This window comes from Callospermophilus lateralis, chromosome 12 (assembly GCF_048772815.1).
Source record: "Callospermophilus lateralis isolate mCalLat2 chromosome 12, mCalLat2.hap1, whole genome shotgun sequence".
Lineage (NCBI taxonomy): Eukaryota > Metazoa > Chordata > Mammalia > Rodentia > Sciuridae > Callospermophilus > Callospermophilus lateralis.
Window position 1 is genome coordinate 72,425,461 of NC_135316.1, and position 3,428 is coordinate 72,428,888.

The following is a 3,428-nucleotide window of genomic DNA, read 5'->3' on the forward strand; positions in this document are numbered from 1 at the left end:
AATTGAAGTAGCATACCATGACAAACTAATTAGATTTCTACTCCTCTAAAAAAAAATCTGTTGTACACTATTGAAACTTCCTTAAAAATAACACAGTGGCATATCTAACATTAATTCTCACAGTTGTCATAGTAAATTGTATAAACATATAGAAGACATAAGAATACTGAAGACAGCATTTGATATATTGGTGTATATTCTGTGAATTTATACTTTATATAATTGAGATTAAACTAAATATAGACATTTCTATCCTTGTACTCATTTAATTTTAATAGCATAGTGTATCAATTTACCATATTATTAAAAACTTTTTGCAAAATACTTTCAATAGCTGAATAATATTTAATTATACGGCTTCTCCATAATTTAGTGAATCATTCTTCTTTAACATTTGGGGAATTTCCAGTTTTTTCTTATAACAAATACTATGATTACAAATTTGAGCAAAATAATTGTTCATAATTGTGATTATTTTCTAGTTCTTTTGTTTAGATGGTGAAAAATATCAGTTAACAGGTATGAACATTTTATAAGTTCCAAATAAACCTTTTAATAAATTTTTTAGGAGCCAGATTTTATCACTTTATATGATGTCAACAATAGATGGGACTATCTCTCTTCTGCAGCTTAACAACAATTTAATTGTGCAAGTGAACAATACTTTCATTAACTCCTACTTAAAGGATAAAAACTAGAGAATGGTAGTTCTATAAACATCATACTTCTTACTGAGTTATCAAATAACTATAGAATCATGAAAATATTGGTGGAATGAAATTTAGTGGACTATATCAACTTCCGTACTTGAATGATGTCAACAAAAAGGCCTGGGTTTGAGTAGATAACACTGCAAGGAAAACCATAATACACTGGTCTTTTAAGCTTAAGGTGATACAGAAGAAGAGAATAAAATCTAGAAGATCCCTAAAAGCAAATAGTGTTCCAATCGCCACCATCCTTTAAAGTATAACAAAAATGCAACTTAAAAGTGTTGAAATATGTTAAGAAAAAAATGTAAATCATTATAAAAAGAGAAAAACTAACTGTAAAAAAGCAAAACAAAAAGCAGACACAGGTGATAGAGATTATATTTAAAATCCAGATAAGGATAGTCTCCGAAGGATTTAAAACAACAATTATAGGTATGTTTATTAATTTTAAATACTTGAATATGATGGATAAAGAGATGAAGAATTTCAAGGGAGAAATGAAAACTTTTCTAAGTAGAAATTTTAGAAATTAAACAATATGCTAGACATCTACATTGTAAACCACAAAATATTATGTAGAGAAACAACAGTATCTAAATATATATCATGTTTACAGATTAGAAGGTTAAATATCTTTAAGATGTCAGTTTGATTTTTGAAAACAAATTTCAAATGGACTTAAATATTTAATTTTAATATCATATCTATTTACCATATATTTACCATATTATTTACCATAAATATTTACCAAATTATTAAAAACTTAATAACTTCAATAGCTGAATGATATTTAATTATGTATCTTCTCCACAATTTGGTTAATTATAAGAGGAAATGAAGTAGATGAATTTCTCTCTATTCCTATCTCTAAATACCATTGAAAACCATGAATATTACATATGAGAAAAACATATATACTCTTAAAGATGTCAAGGGAAGTCACCTGGCCACTAACTTCAGATGTTGAGTAACAATATGGCAGTGAATTTCCTGGGGTTTCTTTTTGCCTCATATATATAAGGCTAGGTGCTTAAAATACTGGAAACATCAATAGGTTCAGAAAACAAACAATCAAGAAAAACTTACCCATTCTGTCAAAGTATCAAGAGAGATGGTACAAACTTTTATGTAAATTATTTTAGACAATGACTGCCTTATTTCAGGCAAAGGCTCCAGAAAAAACAGACCCACGCCCCAACCCACCCCAATCAGCAATGATTAAGTGGAGGAATTTAGACTTTTATTCTCACCTGCCTATATGTAGTAAGATTTCATTCCCTCAGGCTATAAAAATACACCAAGTAATGAACTTGGATTTTCCCTTCCCCCTAAAATCTAATGAGACAGCAAGAGAAAAAATTTTAAAAGTATTAGATACAATATTTATAGGGGAAACATCTGTATGACAATGGATTTTTTATAAGAATTTCTAAATTTTTCTGGTCTCAATTTCTTAAGGATGAAAAGAACTTTTCAATCCTGAATTCTGTATCCAATGAAAACATCCTTCAGTAAGGAAGAATAAATCAAGATATTCTCAGATTAAACAAAATTAAGACACTTTATTGCTAGCAGACTTATAATAAAATAATTGTTCAAGGAAATTCTTAAAGCAGAAAATGACACAAGAAGGTGCCTTTGAGTATCAAAAACTGAAGTTTCTAAATTATGTTTGACAGTTAAGAAAAATGATAATATTGTGTGATGAGATCATCAATGTACATAGAGACACTATTTAAGATCATTGTATAACAAATGAAGGAATTTTGAAAAATTTTAAATGAAGGTATGGATATTAATTTCATTCAAACTTGTAAGTTTTCAACACCAGTACAATAAGTTATCTATGTATATTTTAATGCCAATAGTAATCAATAATATATATTATTATATATATATACACACATAGAGATCAAGAACAATAGAACTGATATTTTTTTAAAAAGTTAAGTTCAAGTAACTTATAAGAAAATGAGAAAAAAAGAAAACAGACAAGGCAAAATGGTTTCACTACATAAAAACCACAAATATGTCAGACATATCAATAATTAGATTAAATGTAAATTATCTAGATACCCCGATTAAAAAAAAATAAAGCTTGGGAGATGATTCAAGATGGTGGGCTAGAGGAAGGCTGCATTTCTAGTTGCTCTGTGGCTTGGAATTCAAGCAGTAGCAGGAGTACTGTTTCTCTGTGGGGTGGATGAAAGAGGGATTTCACTAACTCCTTATGGTACAGTCAGAGTGTATTAAAACTCAGAAATTTGGGTACATTAAACATTGGAGCCAAGTTGCAGCAGCAGCAGCACTGGTTTAGCACAGAGGGAGGGAAAACACAGAAATGCAACAAACAGGTTTAGTATGGAAAAACCTGAGATGAGAAAAAAAAGCCTGCCCTTAGGTGATCGAGAGGTTGCACTGTGCACTGGTGCTTGACAAGTGCCCCATGTTCTCCAACTGGCATGGAAAATACTGATGCCGAGCCATCTTGACATGGCCATGTGGCAGCTGCTGCTATGGGAGCCAGAAGATCTGAGCAAACATTGCCCAACTGTCCCAGTGGGTGCCTACAGTGTGGCCTGGGGCATACCTAACAGAATGGGAGTAAAGCAGGAACAGGGGAATATTTTACCAAGGAGAATTCAAGTCAGAAAAGCAAAGGGAAGCCGAATTTGCTTCCACTTTTTAGTCTGGTGACTAACATGACCAGCTCAA